Source organism: Pipra filicauda, unplaced genomic scaffold (genome assembly GCF_003945595.2).
Source record: "Pipra filicauda isolate LSUMZ 115617 unplaced genomic scaffold, ASM394559v2 scaffold7_size6619720_pilon, whole genome shotgun sequence".
NCBI classification, from domain to species: Eukaryota; Metazoa; Chordata; class Aves; order Passeriformes; family Pipridae; genus Pipra; species Pipra filicauda.
The window spans coordinates 5,457,718-5,479,231 of record NW_024104976.1 but is presented as its reverse complement, the minus strand read 5'-3'; the positions used below and the strand labels follow the sequence as shown (position 1 = coordinate 5,479,231).

The 21,514-nt window shown below is 38.7% G+C and overlaps 1 long non-coding RNA gene across 1 annotated transcript in view; it reads left to right on the top strand.

Annotated features, from left to right (window-relative positions):
- Positions 1-7,300: 7,300 nt before the first annotated feature.
- Positions 7,301-21,514, top strand: part of LOC120325009 — a 79,694-nt gene continuing 65,480 nt past the window's right edge. Inside the window, exon 1 of the long non-coding RNA XR_005566769.1 lies at positions 7,301-7,348. This is a non-coding gene — a long non-coding RNA (uncharacterized LOC120325009). The remainder of the gene's footprint in view (positions 7,349-21,514) is intronic.

Genomic DNA, 21,514 nt, shown 5'->3' with positions numbered 1-21,514 from the left:
CCTTTTCACTGGGAGCAAATGAATTTTAATGGGCTGCTCTGTGACATTGCATGACACTCTACCTCCACTGTGGTAAAAAGTGTTGAGATTTGTGTTCCAGTGTCCTCTAGCAGCAACTGGTTTTAATTTCATCTGTATGCAAACCATGCAATGCTGAACATTAACCAGCTTCAGAATGTTTAAATTCATCATTCAAAAGGTGATTTTGCCCTTTCACGTCTTAAAGCAAAACTTTGGCTGAATGAATTGGAACATTTCTGACTAATTAATGAGTTTTATGTGTCACCTCGTTGAAGAAGGGATATAAAAGATGGATTAAATGTTGCCTGTCTTCCTCCATCATTAGCAAACGTGGTTGTGCCAGTGTTTGTAAAGTTAGCACTCATGCATGAGAGAGGGATTAATGGGATCCCTGCACTTCGTCCTTACCTGCAGACTTGCCACTGGGAATACAGAAATACAGGACTAGCAAAGTTTCTGCTATACTGTGCAAGAGAACCAGTGCCAGTCACTCTGAGATTGAGCTGGAGGTTTTCAAAAGCTGGAAATGCAGGCACAGAGCTTTTGCTAAGGAGAGCAGAAGGTGCCTGTGTAGTCTGGGAGGCATGAAGAGACTTGAGGCACCTCTGTGGAACAGAGTGAGCAGTGACTCATTCACAATAAAGCTTGAAGGGTGGAGTTATGAATGAGTAAAAAATTCTTATGGAATTGGGGCATGTGTTTTGATTGAAGTATGAGCAGCTTTTCATGTGCTGAATCTGTTTTCCCAGCTTGCAACAAGGAAAATTCAGCTGGCTTAGGAATCATTAGGAATGATTTGTTAGGAAGTGTGTGTTGGAAATGTTGCATCTCTAAGAAATGCAGGAGCCAGCCTTCATGAATGGAAGTCGTGGTCTTAATAGTGAGTGACTTCACCTTTTCCAGAGGCTTGGGTTTTTTTCCTTTTTGTTTGGTTTTGCGGCCTCTTGAAGTGTGCATCAGCACTGGATCGGTACAACTGCCTGTTCAGAGACATCCTTCATAGCAACACACCTGGTGAACTGCAGTGCAAAAACTAGGATTTAATTTAGAAAGGAAAAAAATCTGTCATGAGTATGAGTGCCTATTGTTTGAAGGCAACAGAACCATATGCTGGGAGGGAGCTGCCAGAAGGGATTCCCCTGATTTAGTCCACAAGTCAACACTGAAAGGATAAATTAATATATTAATATAGTAATTATTATAGTAATTAAAATATAATAGAATGGTATATTAATTAATATGTTACTATATTAATCATGCATATAATTAATATGTTAATGTTATAATTAATATTAATAATAAATAAATGAAATGTGGATTATGTTGTAATGTGGCAGCAGTGGAGGAAAGACTAATTTTTTCTGAAAATCACTGTTGATTAGCACTGATGAGTGACAAGAGAAAGTGTGTCAAATTAAGTGGGGTTTTGATGCATTATTTAATTTAAATAATTTTACCCCAATAGGTAGGTACTTGTCTTTTGCTGACCAGAACATCCAGTCACTCTGTCATTGATTTTGCTTGGACACATCAATATGGCTTTGCTGAAACAAGCAAAACTTGCTCATTATCTTCTCTTGTTCTTTCCAATTCATCACCTGGGGCAGTCCTGTCTTTATATCATTTAATAAATCCTACCACATTATCCCTAAGGCTCTGAGCACTCCAGGTTGTGCTGGATCTCCCAGCCTTGGATCTATTTATTGATGCAAGCACAAGCACGTTGGACTCAAGGATTGCAAACTGTCTCTGAGGCACAGCTATAAAAGCAGAGAAGTACTTCTCTAATTTTGAAAACCACATTTTCCCTTGTAAATCTTATTGAGGCTTTAAATTGTAATTTGCTGGTCATTTCTTGTACCTGATAATACAAAGACTTTAAGAGGCAATTTAAGATTATCTGCTTATTTGTTTTTATCACCACATGGAAGTTGCTCAGAAGGTGAATATTTTGAAATATACTTCTACCTTAGAATGCTTTATTTTTCTGCACATCAACATTTGAGTTATTGACTCTGAATCACAAATATGAAGAGCAGCCATAATTTAATGAATCTGTGCTCATTCTTGTTCCTTGACCTCCTTCCTCCTCAGAACCTTCAGTACTTAACTGTCAAGTTTAGAGCTTAAAGCAGCAATGAGGAGTTGAATTTGCTTCCTGGAGGTGACAGGTGTGTTGTCCCTGTGTAACAGTAATTCACTGCTGAGCTGCTGATGCTACAGGTTCTATCTGTGGTGGTCAAGATGGGAGTGGATGTTGAATATTCTTGCCTCCTTGACTGTCTGACAGCAAGTCAGTTTGGTGGTATGAAGGCACAGTGGGGAAAAAAGCCCAAACCAACCAAACCCAGTAAGTTAGATTGGTGGAAAAAACAGTATGAATTACTAAAGTAAAATTAATGTATCCTATTAAATAATAAACATGTCGAAAAGAAGAAATTAAATATGTCTGGTGAAGATGCAGAACAAATGCAATTTCTAAAATAATTCCAAACATATTGTGGAGAAAGATGTTTCTACAAAATGAAGACAATGAAATTATTATCCAAAATAGCTTAGTCCCATCTCACAGGGACATAATGCCCCTGTGAGATGGGACTTGAAATTAATGTTAAAATCCTGAAATGAACTCACATCAAATTTAACATCTGTGCATTAACTAAGAACAATCACAGAAAGCATAGAACAATTTCATTTTCCATCCCAGAGCTGCAGTTTAGATTTTACAGTATTTGGAATAGTAGATCACATCCATAGTAAACTTCAGCATCTCAGTCTCATTTTAGAAACTTGGGAAGTGAAGTAGCAACAGTAGACTGGGAGGAAGATTAACTAAGGTCCAATTCAGCAGCACAAAGGAGCAACCTCTTCCACATTTCTTTCAAACCACATGCATTTCCTGTTTTTCTTATATCTTGCAAAATAATGAACTAAATATTAAGATGAGAAACACTGACATTTTGGATTGTAAGATTAAGAAAAATGAAACTTCTTATAGAGATAGAAATCATCAGTTAACCTAATAAATGCAGTAATACCTTTTTACTTTCAAATACCCCCCCCCCCGAGTATCAATTGCTGCTCCTTTTTAGAGCTGCATATTTAATTATTTGTGTATAAGCACAAAGGATTCGGATGTGATAAGGCAGGATACCATGTCCAGGTTTTGCTTGAAGGTTTGGAGTGAGGTTCAGGTGCTTATTAGGGAGCACAAGGTGTTCTCTCTGACACTGTGCAACCTGCAAGGAATCAGTTCTGTGACCAACTGGATTTACACCATTCTGTCACCCTGTAACGCCCAGCTCTTCATAATTTCTTTCCCTCTGTCTTTGACTCAACTGGAATTTTAGTTTTAGTTATTATTGTCCAAAAGCTTGTAATTGAACCAGATGATTTTTTTTTTATCAGCTAATCTGGAAATTAAATAATGGAGCAAATATAATTAAGAATGGGGTAACATTATTTTCAAATTTATGTTATGAAAGTACCCTTTCAAATGATCTATGGAAAGCACATATACTTTATCTGTTGGTGAAATAAAGTCTGTATGAGGGTAGAATGAATGTGAACTGTGAGATCACCAACAGAACAGAGCAGTTATTGAAGTAGCACCATAAGAGTCAGTAAAACAATTATTCTTAAGTATCAGTTCAGTATAAAGTATGGATGAGATTAACTCACAAATAAAACAAAATTATTCTGGACACCAAAAAGGCCATGAGAAGGTGAAGTATAAACTGCAAACTAATTCATATACCCTGTCAAACCACCCAGAGTTCTCTTAATAAAGCTCCACATGCTCAGTGCTCTATGTGCTTATGCTGGGAGACCTAATAAATACGCTAATTTGTCATATGGTGAGTGAAACAAATGAGTTATATTTTCTATTAGCATTTTGCTCTTGTAAATCTTGTAACCAGCTCACACTTCATGTACAATTTATGGCACAATTCATAAATTGCTCTGGAAACTCATAGAAACCTATATCTGCTCTGAAAAAGGCAGAATGTTTTGCATTTTTCAGAGAGATGTTTGAGATGACAAGATTTCTTTTCATCTTTCTATCACATTAAGCCACTGTTTCACCATTTTCATTTTATTACTGTCTAAATTTATGTTGACTTTGCTATTCAGATCCTTTCATGTTCTCTGCCTTCTCTCTGTCTGTGAGTTGTTTGGATAATGCATGGCTTTATAAAATTCTTTAAAGTAAATAATATTTATTAACACACTTGCTATGGTATTTGACAAATAGCACGTGGCCTTATAGGCCTTATTCTAGCAATATTAGTTTTTGATAAAAGTTCTAAAATTGAAATCAGAGTAATTTGATATGTCAAGAGAGCTTAAATTTCAGCTCCCTGATTCTTGCTGTAGTAGTTATCAGTTTAAGCTGAGCCTTTTCACTGTGCTAAGGTCTCTCATTTAAGTTGTGTTGCCTTTCCTATAGCAAAATCTTTACTAGGGTTCACAAAGTTCCTAATAAGGGTAGAATTGCATGGACTGTGATGCTACTGAAAGAGGATTCACACAACCTTCAAGTTACTCCTTAGAAAGGAAAAGCCACCTCCCTGGCATTTGACTTTGTGTCTCAGCTCCAGAATCAATTATAGTGAGCCTCCAGCTATTCCCATTTTCATAGGAGTTTATTCTATATAGTTAGTTCCTAATTTTATCTCCTTCACTTCTTGCTCATATTTATTGAATTGCATTCTGGGCAATCAGTCTCTCTTCCAGCAGGAGTCATGTCAGTTCTTTGTTCTTTTGGGATCATCATGATATCATTTATCAGTGTTTCCCCAGGGCTTCCCAGGCACTTGCTGCAGTGTTATGTAAGCTTTTTAGATGAGCAGAATTGGCTGCTGATAACAGATTACCTTTCTGCCCTATGTTCTTTCCCCTCAGCTAAGAACAGATGCAAATCACAACTACTACCAGCCGAGTAACAGCATAAGTCAGTGCTTTGTCTCTGTGCAGGCATCCCTGGCAACATGCTAAAGGGTTTCACTGCAGAGGGACCCAGAATTTTAACTCCCAAATTCCCTTCTTTCTACAAACACAAAGTCTTTTTTACTGACTTGGTTATACTTCCACTGTAGTTTTGCAGCAGGGGTTTCTGCAATGCTGTTCTGGTGACTGTCAATGCTTTCCAAGGTCTCTCACACTGTCAGCTTCTTGATGTACCAGCAAAAGACTGTGTGGGTGGAGTATTTAATGATGTAATCTCATTAACACAGATATAGGGCTTACTTAAAACTGCCTAATGTTTGCACAAAGCCTGCCTTTCACCTTCAAATAGAGCTATAAAATTGAAGTTACTTTTCCAATTCATTACATTGTTAATATTGCTGAGAGAGTAAAGTAAGACATTAACATAATCATTTAAAAGATTTTTTAAAACGGATTTGAAATCTTGTCCATGTCTTTACGTAGGTTTCCTCTCAAAAGATGTGATCTGTTGTTAAAATCAATCAAAAGTGTCCCTTCTACAGGAATTATGTCAATTATGCTGATACTTTAATTAATTTTTCAGTATAAAGCAGTTTCACCGTGTCTTATTTATAGTGGAAAAGAAACTAATGGGATTTCAGTAACAGTGGCTTTCCAGTTGATGCAAGTTGGACAGTCTCGTCAAGCTATGCTGAGAGCGTGGGCTTGTTTGTTTACAGCTTGTCTGGTTTCCTGTCAATGCTCAGTGGTTTGCACTGCTCAGCCCACCAGAATTCTGTTATGTTTATTTATTTAAAAAAGGAAATAAACTTCCGAGGACTTGGTATATCCTTTCTGTAATAAAACACACTGAGCTGTGCTTCCTAGAATCTGTGATTATAGATTTGATTGGGTCGGGTGCCAGTTGAAGCTTTTGCTTCTCCCATGTGTTAGCCTAAGCAGTTGCAATTGGTTTTGCACTTAAAAATTCCTTTCGACACTTCCTAAAAAAACCCCAGAAAATCAAGGAGAAGGAAAGTTTCTGCGTTGTTACTGGCTGCAAAAAGGTAGAATAAATGGTTCCATTACCTTTGGAACTGCAGTCTGTACAGTGAATATTGTGTGGTTGGTAGAGAAAATCCAGAGTATCTTTGCTGCCATAATTTCAATGTTGATGTAATAATACTTGTGAATGCCCCCCTTCTGATTTCAGTGGTGTGATCTAAAATCCAGCTGCAGAGTTAAATGTTGGTGTCCAGTTGAGCCCAGTAATGTGAATAAAAGTCAGTTATTAAGATTAGTCACCAGACTTGAGCGTGCAAAGCAAATATGCTTGACCCTCTGGTGTAATGTCAGTGTTGTCAGGGATTATTTCAGTAAGTCTAACTCGCAAGGAGAAACCTGGAGATGCCTTCCTGGATCATCTGTTGTCATTTTTTTTACTTAGAATGACCTCTACAAGACCCATGATCTTTGTACTGTGTTTATGTTCTCAATAACAGAAAGGTCTTTCTGAATGTACATTTATTATACATAACATGATCATTTTAGTAGTCTGCTATTTCTGATTTGTTTTTAAGTTTGTGCTTAAACTATACTTCATAGCTGAGAAAGAGTGAAGGATTTTTGAGATGTGATACACTGATTGTGATTTCAATAAAACAAAAGATAAGGAATGAAGATACAAATTCAAATGTCCATATTCCTCTCAACTGTGAAAGTCAAGAACCAGCTTATTCTTTTGTGTCAAATACATCTATTTCAAATGCATTATTCATTCCTTGTGGTGCTTATGTGGATTCCCAGTTTCGAAATACCTTTCCTGGGAACACTTACTGCCCATAAATAACCAAAGTCACACTAAGTATAATATTTATTAACTTATAGCTGTGTAAATTATATACAGGTACACTAGTCATTTGTATTTAAACAGAGAATTGATTCCTTTTGATACTGAAAAACATCCAGCCTGTATTATTAAGTTTTCTTTGAAAATGTTAATGTAACTAAGCTGCAGGAAAAGCTGTTTGAATGCTCCGGAAGCCACCAGTTATTTCAGAAGAATACAATTATTCCAATATTACACAGATTTAAAAAACAAAACCAACAAACATGTGGTGTGGTATTATTGACAAAACCGGTTGGTTTTACTTTAAAAACATGTAAATTTAAAGAGGCACTGACTAAAATACCTTTATCTCCAAAGCTGGATGCTCCATACAAAGAACACCTCAGCAGTTTGAAGTTTGGCCCATACAAATCTAACCTTGAACTGTTGTATGTGTTGTTGCAGATCAGCCGGGGTCAGGAGAACACGATCTCTTCTCTTCTCAGGATGCAGTAACATGGCCCAGCTCATTGGCAGCATGAGAATCCATGACCCAGCAAAGACAGAGAGGTAGGTGTAAGGCCTTTTTTTCTGTTTTGTTTCCACCATCACCACACTCTCTGTAATTTGGGAAGATGTATTGAATACCCTGTAGCTGCATAAGAACATATGATTGTTCTTATGCCTGTTCTCCTGGCATATAACTGTTGCTGTTCTCATTTGCTGTCACAATAGTCTCATCAGTTCAACTTCTTAATTAAATTGAAATGGGTATGACAAATTCATTCTGATTGATAGTGTTGCCCTTGATTATCAGGTTGTGAGCTGGGTGTTGTGTGCTCTGGGTGCTAGTCAGTTGTCCAAGAACATCAGTCTTTACCCACTGGTGGTAGTGGATTGCCACTGAACTTGAAGAATTTGCTTGCACTTTAATTTGCATGGGTTTCGTTTTCAAAATAGGATCAGAACTTTCAGTAGAAGTGTGTAACCCAGAATGTGCATTATGAAGAGTTACAAGTGTGAGTGTAAGGGCAAGCTTTGTTTTTGGATTAAACAAGAAATGCCTGATTAATCTGAACTGTAGAAACATGGTGGTATTGACTCTGCATAAAGGGTAGGAGGAGGTTTGGTCGTTACATCTGTCCCATACTCTGGTTCTGTGTGGCTCATTATGCTGTGAGATGAGCAATAACTCAGAAGTAGCTTTTTTAGGACTCTTGGATGGACCAACATTATTTTTAGTTAGAGTGAGTACTGTCTTTTGATATCCAACTTGCTTCCTGAAGACAGGGAGATTTTCTATATATCTTCGTGCTATTCTTGCTTAAAATAACCAGCACAGACAAAACCTTTACCCATTTGCTCTCTCGAGTACACTTTACTTAAGACTAGGTGTTATGATTTAACTTTCTAAAAGTCTGTTCATCAACATTGGTTTAATAGTAACTTCAGCTTCATATTTCTGTTTTATAACCTCAGATGCTTTACAACTTTAGTAAAGGCAGCAGTAACAGGAACAAACAGCCTGGACTGCAGACTTGCCAGTGAATCACACCCATTGAATTTGAGTTTCACTTCCCTCCTTTGCATGTATCCAGAGAACCTCAGTTAGTGACAGATGGCAGCTATGGCCCTCATGCAACTTTGTGCCCTAAAGTATATAGAAACTGTTGGGCTGTATGAGCACCTAACTATTTCTCTTTCAGTCTTTAATGATGATAACTTGGCATAAATTGTAAAAGGAGCATAAGTTCCTTCTTTCCTTGACAAGACATACTGTGTGTATACTATGGAGTATAACATCTGAGGCATCGTGCCTTAGCTCACACCAGCAAGCCAATCCTTGCTATTTGGAATGTTCCATATATCCACAGGACAACACATTTCCCTGCTGAATAATGATATGCTTCTTTGTAAACTATAGCCATAATATTTAGTGGATTATCAGGAAAGGTGTGAAATCCAAATAGCAGATTTTTTGTGACTTATCTATTAGTTGGGGATCATAGCTGGGGAGGGTTTGTCCAGCTTTCAGGAGAGCATTTGGAAGATTGTGAGGAGGCTGTAATTGAAACTAGAACCATAATGTATCTCAGTGTCTCATGATACAATGAAATCTTTGCAGGTTGATGCAATTAGAAATGACAAGTAGGAAAAACAAAGTCCTTTTTTCACGTTACAGTGCCCATTTCCAAAATAAAATGCTAATCTAATATTCTGCTCTGTATAAGATGTTTTTATGCTATTTGTGCCCTTTCAGATGCTTCTGGTTTTCAGCAAGGTCTTGCTTTTGGCTCTTTTATGATGACCTGATTAGAGTATAACAAGAGAGTTTATTTGCTCCAAAGTTAAAGTAATGTAATTAAAATATAGCTAACTATAAAATGTACTGGAGTTCAGGAGTGACCCAAAGTCTCGCAAAATTAAATTTTGCAACAATATAACCGTCCCCCCCACACCAGCAGAGCTGTGTGCTCTTGCTGTGACCTTCAGGGGATCAAGGCAGTAACATAATACATCACATACTGTATGTCTTGGCCTTTTTTCTGAACCTATAAGTTCCTTTTTTGTGAACTGCCTAATGCAATTCTGATAATTCTAATGGTGTGTGCTGATCACAGCTACACCTATGGAAGCTCCACAGCTCCACGGGCTGTGTGAAAACCTAAATGAAATGGTGAGATCTTTTCTGTGCTTGTAAGTGTAGCAGAAAATCAGCTGAAAGGGGAAGATGGAGGATTATATAAGGAGCTGGGGGACTAGTATATGCTGATTTACAGGGTGATGGTTAATCATGTTCCAAATATTAGAGTCTATTCCCTTTTTTGCTTGTGATAGAATTCTTACTTAGCAGGGATTACTGTCTGTGCTACTTAATACAACGATTAATCTTCCATACAATTCACTAAAGACTTATGTTCCTGTCATCCCTGAACTGGTGTTTTGGATATGTAATTAGAAAGTAATGTACTTATGGGTAACATTCCAAAGCATCAGCAGCTGACCTGCTGTGAGGGGATGAGTTCTCTCCAGTGGGTTCCAATGCCCCTCACACACTGTGCAGCTCTTCAGCAGGACCTTGGCAGGCTGGAGATGGGCAGAGAGGAACTGTCTGAAGTTCAACAAAGGCAAGTGCAGGGTCCTGCACCTGGGGAGGAATAACCCCAGGCACCAGCACAGGTGACCTGCTGGAGAGCAGCTCTGTGGAGAAGGACCTGGGGGTCCTGCTGAACCCCTGCTGCCCTGGGGGCCCAGAAGGCAAATGGTGTCCCAGAGTGCATTAGGAGGAGCAGTGCCAGCAGGTTGAGAGAGGTGATCCTGCCCCTCTGCTCAACCCTAGTGAGGAACACCTGGAGCACTGTGTCCAGTTCTGGGCTCCTCAGGACAGGAGGGATGTGGAGATCCTGGAGCAGGTCCAGTGAGCACAGCAAAGATGATGAAGGAACTGGAGCATCTCTCTTATGAGGAAAGGCTGAGGGAGCTGGGGCTGTTCAACCTTGAGAAGAGACACTGAGAGGGGACCCCATCCACGTCTATCAATGTCTGCAGGGAGGGGGCAGAGGATGGACCAGGATCTGCTCAGGGAGGGCCCAGGAATGGGACAAGAGGAATGAGCAGGAACTGAAGCCCAGGAAATTCCACCCGAACATGAGGCAGAATTTCTTTACTGTGCAATGACTGAGCACTGGAACAGGCTGCCCAGAGAGGGTGTGGAGCCTCCCTCACTGGAGCTACTCCAGAACAATCTGGATGCAATCTGTGCCACGTGCTCTGGGATGGCCCTGCCTGAGCAGGGAGGTTGGACCAAGTGACCCACTGCGGTCCCTTCCAACCTGACCCACTCTGTCATTCTGTGATTATACTTACTGACTTTTTCACTCAAGGCTCTTTATCTTGGAAGACATCTCTAACTACTTTATTTCAAAAATAATTTTGGAAAGTGGATTTGATATGCAGGATGATTATTTTGATTATAAAAAGATTTCATACTATATCGGATCTAGGCTTAGTAAACTGATAATTCACCAGACATGAATTCTCTTCTGTTTTAGATACAAGTATATCTAAAATAATGTTGAATGCAGTGATATATTCCTGGCAGATCATGCTTAATGTCTCTGCAGTTATGTATTAACTGAATTAATGCCAAAAGAAAAAAAGAAAAAAAAAAGGCATTTATAAGTCAAGGGTTGAATTTTGATCTTGGGATTAAAGCACTTTCTAGCTGGATCTGCCTTAGCAGAGGAAACAGAATTTACAAGACACATGGAAGCAGACAAAGGAGGAAGCTGTTTTATAATAGATGCCACAGCATTTCAGATATTTTAATATATATTAAGCCTAATGGTGAAGAATTGGGGATATTAGGCAATGTGGATCCACCAACTATTTTCTCCTAATGGAGACCTGCACAACTAGAGAGTCCAATTGCTCCTGGCACTGGGAAGGAAGACAGCTTTGGACAATTCTGTGCTAAATCTGCTTGGTCAGGCTTTGTTTCAAAGTGTGGAGTTTCACGTTCAAGAAAAGTGCTACTCATCAAACCAAAAGCCTTACAAAAGGCATTTCAGCCTTTTTGTTTTCACAGTGGAAAAGAACCCTATTTATAGCAAGAGTCCAAAACATTTAATACACTTGTCAGTAGAACTACTTAGACATCTCTCAATTACCCAGGGAAACGGGAGATAAGAATGGGAGAGAAATTAAGTGTAGTACAAATTGTATGCAAATTAGGCTTATAAGAATATATTCAGTAAGTTCGTTTTTGAAAAGCCTGTAAACAGATTGCTGTAGGGAGTAGGTGTGGGCTGCTTTAAACATCAGAAAGCAATCAGAATGCAAATGTCTTCCCCGCAGTGACTGGGAGCAGGGAGAGGAGCAGCACAAAGGCAGGACCATCTTCAGGCCCTTTACCAATACAAAACTGTGAACTGTTGAGGATGGACCGTAGATCCAACGACAGCATCAAACACAAGGGAGGGGACAAAGTATCACTGGAGCCCTAAATCAAGCATAGAAGAGGATTAATGCAAATGAAAAAGCAAAGAGAACTTCCTGATGACAAAACTGTTGCTCTAAGTCCCACAGCAGGATCAGAAGCTGCCAGCTCTGTGCCAGTGTCTGCTGCACTGCTGGCCTGGCTGACCTGCTCCTGGCTTTTAAGTGAATTAGAGGAAGATAGGAAAGCTTAAAAGTGCATGCTGACTTTTTCACTTTTTCTTTTGCCACATATTTTCTTCCGCAAGTGTGAACAAAATTCATTAACTGTTCACTAAAAACATTGAGAAAGTCCAGAGGTGCAAGAGGGAACCATCTATTTCATCATCATGGGATTTTGTTGCTGTCAGTATGTGCAGTAAAGGCCACATTTTGTCTTCACACACAATGTTTCCTCACTGGAATCCAGGGACAATATAAGCAAAGCAGTGGTTTCTTTTTAAATATTCAGTACTTAGCATACCATTTAAAAAACTTTGAATAAACAAGTGGTTTAGCTGTGCTGGGAATCACTGACATTGATAATCATCCCCTTCACGTGTATCCTCTGTAATAATTAGTCTTACATGTTCATTGACTGATTACACAGCATCTTCCTATTTAATTCAGAGTGCTACATCCTCTTGAAGATACTGAAAATATAAGCAGGTGTGCTTTCTCACTCAGGAAGGGATCTCTCCACAGAGTTGGTACAGACTGCAGAGTCGGTGCAGAACACATGCTTCTTCCTTGTACTTAAACTCAGTCATTTTCTGCTTTCTTTTTTTCAAGAAATATCCCTTTCAATATATATCTGATCTGAATTCCACTTTTTCTCAGTGATAAAAGCTGCAGAGAACTCAATACTTTCCAGTTTGGGATGTGGCCTCTGCTCACTGGTGACTGTCCTTTGTTGATGATGCCATGGAAATATTCCCATGATGGTCCTGCACTCTGTGGAGGTCCTTCATTTAAGATTGAATATGTTGCAAATGAACTTGGAATCCGAATAACAAATTGGTATTAAACCCTCTTAATTAAAAAAATACATTGTTTATTAAGCTATAAAAACAGTGTTTGAATTTCTTTGAGTGAGTTAAGGAATGAGAACTCTGAATTAGTTAAAAATGCAGTTGTGGTGTTTCTACCCTGCAAGGCTTCATAGCTTTTCATTTTTAATACTTCTCAGATAACAAGTAAAATAGAATAGTAAATATTCCTGTAGAATAGTAATTATTCCATAATTATTAATTTCATTTAAAATTTGCATTTGTATATCTTTAATTAAAATGCAGTATACTGCAATTAGGCTATATTCTGCTGGTAATATCATCCAATACACACAAGGAAATGCAAATTTAAGGCTTAGTCTGTACCTAAATGTTATCAAGGAGCCCTTGAGGGTAATATCCTTTGCATCCAGCTACTATGGATATACTTTGCACTCTGTGTACACTCAGGAACTTGTAGGGACTGGTTTTTTTCTTCTGTATATTAAAATAAATCATAGTAATTCTGTTCCTGTTAAGAAGTTTATAGTTCTGGTAGATAAAGGAGATCAATATCAGGCCACTCCTTTGCAGTCAGCACCATTTTGCCTTCTAACAATGCCTGAGGGCCTGAAGAAAGGACAGTTATATTTTCAGTGGTTTGAATCTATTTGAGTTGTTTGCAAACATTTCTATTCAATATCTTATGTGTTAGCCTACAACTCTTGAGGAAAAGCAGGTGGGTGGGTAAATAGCTTAAGTTTTATTGGTCAGGAATTGAAATATATCCAGACTATGTGTTTGTCCTATTAGAGAGGAAAAATTGAGTTTTGCATGATTTTATCATCAGTGATCCAGTGAGTTTGGGTGGCGTGTTGTAGTACATACCTATGCCATTAAATGCAAAAAGATGGCTTTTTTTTATCCTTTCTCAGTTTGGAGAAATAAAAAGCATTGAAAAGAACCAGACTGTGCTCTCTAGATACAATGTATGGACTCTTGATTTTTTGAGAACCTATAACTTCTTTTCTTCAGGGCATTACTTTTCCTCTCTTATTCTATTTGGGAGAAAGACTTTCTTTTGTGAAATATCACCCTCACTGATGTTAGCCTCTTTCTGTTAAAAATTAAATTTAATATGCTAATTTGATCTGAGCAAAAGCAAAATAATCTCCTCTGCATTAGTGACTTGTATTTATTCCAATGGAACACTAATTATTTCTCTAAAACTGTTTATTTTGGACTATAGTAAAGAATCAATATATAATAATCACAATATAGCAAACATATGCATCTTATCATGTTATCATGTAGCTTAAAAGATTGGTTACTTCTCATAGTAGTTTTTCAAAGCAGAATGTACTGAATGACCTCTCTGAGGCTTGAGACAGTTTGATACCACCAGAGCTCTGACAGAAATCAGGAGGGACTGGAGACAGCAAGTTTGTTCTGCAGTTCTAACAGTGTCACTGGTTGTCAGGACTGTACCTGGCCGTTTACTCAGGGCATGGGAGTCATTAACTGGTTATCCAGGGGATGGAGGAATTCCCTGGCTGTTGGTCTGTACAGAGGAGCTCATGGAGCAGTTTGCACCTGGCTGATTGGCAGCACTCTCAGCCACCTTCACAGTCAGGAATTTGACCGATGGCTTCAGGATCTTTCCAGGGGCAGTTTTGGTTGGTTCTCCCCTGCCAGCTCCTGCTGTGTCCAGTTCAATTTGGTGCTTCAATTATGGCCCTGGGTGGAGTGTCCAAGAGATTTCCTGCTGCAAAAGAGGGCAAATGGAATGTAGGCAAGATATTTGTATGTAGTCTATAGATATAGTCTATAGAAACTGTTCCTGTAGGTGTGAAAATGGTCATATATAGTTAAGATCAAAGCAACTACAGCACACAAGATAAAATGCACGTGCTGGAGTGGTTGTGTGGGTCCATGGGCCAGCTGGGCTGGGAGATTGGAGCAGAACAATGGTCTGGGTGGTCTCTCACAATCCAGATGTGGAGGACACTGCAAGGACAGAGGCTCCCACTACCTTCCAGACAGACACTGGCCACCCTGGTAGAGAGATCTGATTCCCCATATCAGTGTTACCTGGTCCTAAACAATTAGGGTTTTCTTCTTAATGACCACTCTGTCCATGGATGTCAGTGCAGCAGAAAGCACCATTAAAAATCAGTGCCCTTTTTTGTCCTGGTAAAATTTTACCATAAAATGGTTAAAATACTCTATTTTCTCTGTTTCATTTAATTCATAACTTGTTCATAAAGTCACTTTTGACTGCAGTCTTTCCTCACTTCTGTCTCTCCCAGATACTTGCACCCTGTCAGATCTGTCAGCTCAGCTGCTTAAATGAGCCCTGTCTGACCTGCTCCAGCTCTAAGAGGATCTGAGGGAGCTTTAGCTTTTCCAAAGTAGTGATCAGATAGTGTTTATTGGATTAATAATTAACATGACCGTGCTCTTGCAAGTATGCATTTTTTATTGCTAATTCCATTTTGATAGTAATTGAAGCTGATTTATGTTTTCTCTTGATAAACAAACAAGACTCTTTGTTCCCCAGTTCACTTTGCCAATATCTGCAACTTCCTTTGTTGACTGTTCATTCCAAACAAAGAAATAGCCTGAAACAATTATTAATATAGCTAGAAAAAAATTTAAAGCTTACTTTAGTTTAAAGCTTCTGTCACTGTTATGATGCAGCCTTAATAAATATCTCATAGCTTCTGCTTTCTTTGACTTACTTTGTTCCTAGCTGACGATAAACGAGGCTTTGAGTGATGATGCTGATGGAATCATCACCACTTTGGCAATGAAACACTTCTGCTACTTTTTCAGTTTTTCTTTTTTTTTTTTTTTACCAGCTTGGACATGGTATCACTTTTAGATGCATCAGACCATGGCAATTACATAGACGTTATCACCAGTGTAGTGTTTCCTTAATTTTTTTTCTTGGCTACAAGACATGATGATCCTCTTCCATTTGCCTAAAATGCTATTATGTTTCCCACTGAGCTGTAAAATTTGTTTTCCAGCTTTCACTTAGCAACTTTTCTTTGTTATTCATGGTTTAAATGGTAGTAATTATTCAAGTGTAAAATAAGTATGCACCCTCTGTGATAGTTAAATATGTTTTTCCACTGTGCAGTACTGTCTGTTGATTTATAATGAGTGATTATAATGTATTTATGTAACTGTATTTAACCACATATAACCATGTTTATATAACCCCTATAACCATGTTCTGCAGAGGATGAAATGGAACATACATTGTGGGTCTGTGCTTTAGGATTATGCATCCACAGTAACAGCAGAGAAGAGGAATAAATTTGGGTAACTGGGAGCTTTTTACAGCAAATATCTATAGAATGTTTGAAAGCTGATTTTACTCAGTGAAAATCCCTAGGAAGAGGGAATGATATCATAAGTGAAAGTGTTGCTAAATCATGTAGGGTGCTCATGTCTTATAAGCGAAGGAAATTGTCTCCAGAGCTTTTCCTCCTGTTTCTGGTCAGACTGAGAAGGAAACAAAGCAGGGACAGGCCTTCTCCAAGGCTCAGGATGGAGCAGGCACTGATGGCATGAGTAGGGTGCTGAGACATCCCAATTTCACGAGGGCAGCCCTGGAGTGAGAGCCACCATTTGATACCAGACTTTATTTGTGAGGTAGCAATTTCCTTTGGTTTTCCCCTTTTCAGACCTTAGAGCACGGAGCCCTGCCCTCCAAAGGGAGTGTTTGTCCCGTGTAATCCTGAGCCAGCAGCACAGTTCTCAACATCTCCCCAAGAGAGACTAAGATCTCGTGGCATGGCTTATGTAGTCTACTGATGGGGAGGCTGTTGGGGCTCAAATCCTTGTTTCCATAAGTTCCATGCTCAAACACTGGATAGTTTTAAACCACAGTGGAACTCCTGTGACTGAACTAGGAGAGTGCAGCAAAGCCCTCCCACCTGCAGCATCATTTCTAGGTAGTAGCTGTTGTGACAACAGAAATATGTGGAGGTGTGGATCTTGTCCTATGCTTCAGCAGCAATAGGCACTTTTTACAGTCACTAAATGCTGTTGTGAATCTTGTCTCTGTGGCAACCATCCAGAGCAAACCCCAGCATGTGCTTCTACCTTCCATTGCTTTCCAAGCCAGGCAGGACAGAGTTCAGTTTGTCTCCAAACCAAACACAAGAGATGCACAGGGCAACACTGAACAGCTGTAACTCCAAAAGGGAAATTTGCCTGATTTTGTGTGCACATAGCATATTATTAGGAATATTCTACTAGGAAGAATAGGGCAAAAATATGTAACATTTTGTCTGTGTGTATATTAGGAGAGAAGGTGGTTTTCACTCAGATGCCTTGTCTGGTTGGTTGTTTGATGTACCTTAGCCAGACATGGGGCTGAGAAAGTGGCTGTCTTGTGCTCAAATGGAAAGATTTGAATATAAACAAAAGGACTGAATTAGAATAAATGCACTGTAATCATTTTTTCTCTATACACAGTTATAATAATGCTGCTAGTCATGGTGCTGATGTTTGCAAAGCTGCAAATGATTAACTAGGGCAGATGAAGATTATTTGGTGCTTCCTGGGGTTAGTATAAATTTCCAAAATATTGGGAGACACTGATAATTTACGTGGTAGGAAAAGAAAATGCTGCTTTTGACTTTTCTTGTGTTCCCTTAATGCACATCTGTAGCAGAAGATAAAATGTTCTGTGTGTGCTTGTTTGTGGTGGTTGCTTACAAAAACTGCAGCTTGAGGGGCTTATCAATATTAATATACCTCTGCAAGGCTGAAGTTCCTCTCATGACATGAATACTTACAGTAAGAGGCTTGGATACAAGCATCAGAAAAATTTTATTTAAATGCAAACATAAAAGGACCGTTAAGGGTAATGTCTAGTGTGTGTTTGTGTGTACCTTATTTTATATGTGTGTATATATAGAATCTATACATATACATGCATGCATAAATATATATGTTCACATATACATGTGGACGTACAAATTTGTCAAAGGGTAAAGTTTAAAGCTCCAGGGTATGTTTCTTGAACAGCTAATGGAATTGCCCGAGGTTTTCAGGAGAAATTTGTAAATGCTGCTTGTGTGTGCACCAACATCACCAAAGATGGAGTTCATGGTCTTCAGTGGGAATAGTTGCAGAACACTGATGATCTGTAAATCTGCCAGTCAGCAGTGCTGACTGTGTCATGGGGGTTCTTGTGCTTAAGTGTCCAGAAGGAATTTGTTTTAATCTTCATCTCTGTCTTCACAGCTGGATGCTCTCTGGAAAAAAGTGGTGTGGGGGTTTCTGTTTGTTTAACTCTGCTGCTTGCTGAACTTCGGGAAAAGACTTCCTAAACTTTGTCTCGGGCTCTGACATAGCCCGTTGTAGCTGGTAAATTCCTTGAAAGCATTAGACAAGAATTCTCTCTGCCACTTCCTTGGAAAGGGTGCAGAGGCAGGAGAGCCACTTGTGCAACTAATTGTCTTTGTTTTATATGTAGTCATTGCTGTCAAACATTATACTTTAGTAACCAAGTGCATTATTTGGACAGGTCTCTGACAACCATTTGCAAGCAGTTTAACCTAAAGCAGTTACTGCACTGTTCAAAGTTATAGCAATGGTTTTCCTAACTTGACCAAAGGGAAAAAAGATTAAACCTTTGCTCCTTATTTGTCTTTTCAGATAGCTGTGAATGAAACAGACTTTTTTACATGAAATGTCCCTGCAAAATTATCATTAGATCAATTTTTTTGATTCCAAAAATAGAAAGAATATTTACAAGACGGAAGAAAAGAAACAAAATCCTGTTTTATTACATTTTACAACAGTGGGGGAACAAAACCATTAATGTTTTGGCTGTGAATTAGCGACTAGTTAAGAAGTCTTGCAGTTGTGCTAAAATGATGTGATGCTGCTCATCTTTCTGGCATATTGCTGGTTCATTGCTTTTGATGCTTTCTTGTTCCCTAAAAGAGTTATAATATGGGATGAATTATGCTGTAGTGTGTGTGCCCTTGCATCTCTAAAACTGTGGCCCATTACTTTGGCTCTCAAAATAGATGGGGGGAAATTTTGGTATAAATAGCTTCAATACAATTGCTAGGAAAAGCATTATATCCCTGTCATTGGTGTCTATGAGAATACCTGTCTCTATTTCCAGTCAGATTTAATACCCTTGGGGTCTAAATCAATAGCTGCATTCACTGATGGATGGTTCCCTCAGTGCACAGTCCTTGTCCTCAGGTGTAAGAAGTTTATGGATGGAGAAATATGTAAAAGCAGGAAAAGACTGAGGATGCTTTCTTGTCTGTGTTGTGGAGCTGCTCTCCACAGCATCCTACAGAAACAGGAGGGAGAGAGACTCCTCCAAGGGACAATCCCAAGCAGCTTGATGGGTCAGCCCTCTGTACTGAGCTGTCCCTGGAGAAGGTCACCCTTCTGGTGCAGCTCTGAGCACCTGCAGTAGCTGGTGACCAACAGGTGTCTCCCTGAGGTGTGTCTGTGGACTCTCCCTTTCCATACAGAACAGGATACTCGGATTGCTTTGGCAGGGAAGGATGTCAGAAAGATTCCTCCAGGGAGAGGAATTGCAGACTTCCTTTCTCATGAAGCTAAATCCAGATAAGAGAGAGTGTGTCATTGAAATTCAAATTAATAAAATATTTTGGTGTTAGAAGTCTGAGTTCATGCAAATGTGGCCTTTATACCTGCTTTAAGTACAGCTCACAGGCAGAACACGTGTTTGAGAGGCTGCAAACAGTAGGAGTCAGCTGAGTTGGTTTAAATGTGCATCCCCCCTGCTGTGATAATTAGCAAAAAGTTGACAGAGAATTAAACGTGAGGGGTTTGTTTCTTAAACATTGCCTTGTGGATGAAGCATAAATAATGAAGCAAAATACGTCCATAATTAATATTTTGTAATTCCTACAGTTCACTGAGTATTAGATCAAACTGCAGGAGCACTGGAATATTAAGTAGCTTGTTCTGCTCTTTAAGGAGCTGATATCAGAGTTCTGATCACACTTCTTGTTTTTGAGGCTGTAATGCAGACCTATTTAGAAACCCACAAATAGTGAAGAATTCAGCTTCGTGTAGTACTGGGAGTCAATTAAGAATTGTCTGCTGTTCACAAACAGCCAATTTTAGAATTATCTGGCAGAAATTCAGATTAAGTACTTGCTTTCCAGATTAATAGTGAGGAATATGTCTTCCCTGCTGGCATTTTGAAACATTATGGGAGTCAGTCCTGGCTTCAGCTGGGACAGAGTCAAATTGTATATTAAATGGTAGACAAATGTACTCATTCTGTGATGGTGAAAAAGGATCTGAACTTTAATTCAGAAAGAATAATCTGACCTTTATGAATTTGGAGGTGGTAAATAAATGCTCTTTGAAGTATTATCACTCATTGCATGATAATGCTGTAGATGCAAACTAAATATATGTAAGTATAAAAAGACCTAGAATACCTTTTATGTAGTAGTAATTGCTAAATTTGAACTCATTTAGGAACAAAGTTGGAAGTTGCCAAGCATTTTGTGAACTTATGGCCTTTCTAGTGTATAAAATTCCTAGTAAATCATTAAAAAAGTGTGAACACACCTACATATTTCATGGATACATTTTCAATTTATGAGTAGATCCTTTTCCATGGTTTCCATCACTGAACTCTGGAGGTTCAGACACTATCTGCAGCTTTGGTTGGTCACACTCATTACAGAGTGAAATCTTCTTGTTGCCTCCTGGTTCATGTTAGTGTTGTCCTTTGGATTTGAAGACCCATTGATTTGATTCTCTCACTAAAAATTTGTAGAATATGGAAAAAAATCTGTTCCAAATCAGTACAATTTGTAAACAATTTCAGGATACCTTTGAAAAGATAGGACATGGTTTTGTCATTCTGTCAACTTCTCATAATTGACGAGAGAATTTAAATAAAATGTGTGGGCATTTGTGAAAGCAGCTCTCAAAAAATTGGTTGTGAGAGTTTTATGCCTGACTCTAGACACCGTGTGAGGGAGGTGGGGATACCTGGTGTCCTGAAAGCAACAAGTTAGGAGGACAGAGTACTGCAGGGGCAAGGGCTGGTTGTTTTTTCTAATCTCAAAGTAGAATTCTTCCCTCAGTATTTGACTCCTGAACGTGGAATCGAGCAGAGCCTTGCTGGAACAGGACACCTGTATGTTCTTACCCCAGGGCTTCTGCTGCCTCAGCAGCCTCTGTAGTGTAGAACTGCCTTTTCAGATGAGAATTAGCAAACACAGATTTTGTAATACAGCATTAACAAAAAAGCTTGAACGATTTTTCTGGGTTTAGTAGTGCACAATCTGGGAAAAATTCTGATTAGGACAAGTGATAACCTTCCACTTCAGTCAAGCCACGAAAGAATTTATCTGTAAGAATATTGAGTTAATTCTTGCAAGCTCAGTTCCCAAACTCATCAGCAGAAATCCAGTCTTACTGTAATTATACACTTAGTTTTGAAGATTTTTACTTCCTAGTGACTTGGTTGTGTTGATTAGTCTGAGGCCATCAAGAGTGTTACTCAGAGATTGATGGCATAGAGATGTTCTTCAAATGAGAGGAACTTCAATTTACATGGTTTAAATCAAATCAGGATCAAAGTAGTTTATTTGTCTTATTAATGACACATAATTATTCAACAATCAGGGAACTGTAAATTCAGAATTAGAATGTTTTCTATCAAGTTTCTAAACACATGTATGCTTTTATTTATTAAAATGAGATATCCGAATTCCATTGCATTACATTA